We start from the raw sequence: 1,290 nt of genomic DNA, 5'->3' as shown, positions 1-1,290 counted from the left end.
TCTGGACTCACAGTAATAAATTTCCTATATATATATATATATATATATATATATATATATATATATATATATATATATATATATATATATATATATATGTCTGTGTGTGTGCATATGTATATATATATGTATATATATGCATATATATATGTATATATATGCATATATGTATATGTATATATGTATATATATATGTGTATACATATATATATATATATATATGTATATATATGTATATATATGTATATATATATATATATATATATATATATATATATAGGTTTTAGTGGTACAAAATGTTATTAAAGTTTTAAAAGGGATAAGTGGAGCCATTATTAGAATCATAAAGAAGACCAATGGAGAAAAAGCTAAAAAAAAAAAACTGTTCAACAATTTTGTTTCAATTTTATTATAAACATTGAAATTAATTGCGTCTCTTTCTTACCGTTTGAATTAAATGCTGAGACGTTGCAACATTTAAAAAAAAATATAAAGTAAATAAAAAATACATTCTTCTTCCACAAACGGCTAAAATAATTTACGTGAACTCTTTTGAACATTGTTGCAAGGAATGAACGCTGTCCAAACTACAAATTTCCAGTTTTTTTTTTTTCAACGTCTTTCATTTTCATTTCGATACTTTTTGTGACCAAAAGCGGAGGACCGCTTGAAATATCAAAATAAAATATTAAATATTAAAAATAACGTTTTCATGTTTCAAAACACCCTCATAACTTTTAAATCACTATATATATATATATATATATATATATATATATATATACATATATATATACACACACACATATATATATATGTATATATATATATATATATATATATATATATATAGTTTCTCCAATTATTTCTCTTAAATGCTATAAATTACGGTATCTGTTTGAAAAGATTAGATTATGAATCCAGGGTATTTAAAACGTACTCGATCTTTGTTTTTACTATCTATATTAAACAACGCTTTTCACCAATATTGCTCTGATAGCTGCCATCCAAATATCATATTCCTACTTATCCCTCTGGAAGTTTTCATATTTTCCCGTCTTTTTTACATCGAACCTGCTCTTTTTCTTTTCTTTTTCTGTCATTCCCCATGTATTGGAAGTTCTTCACCAGCATGAGCAGAGTGTTGTATCTGTTTTGATGCTGCTCTTTTCTGTTTTCTCAGTCAGTGATTGCGAGGTCATTCTCGACTGATGCACTTCCTTGGGTGTCGTCTTGTGTAGAAGCGATAGTTCCACTACATTAAAAAGCAACCTTATGGTGGCATTATAT

Source organism: Euprymna scolopes, chromosome 35, assembly GCF_053919585.1.
Source record: "Euprymna scolopes isolate OS-2025 chromosome 35, ASM5391958v1, whole genome shotgun sequence".
Lineage (NCBI taxonomy): Eukaryota > Metazoa > Mollusca > Cephalopoda > Sepiida > Sepiolidae > Euprymna > Euprymna scolopes.
This window is presented reverse-complemented; position numbering follows the sequence as displayed.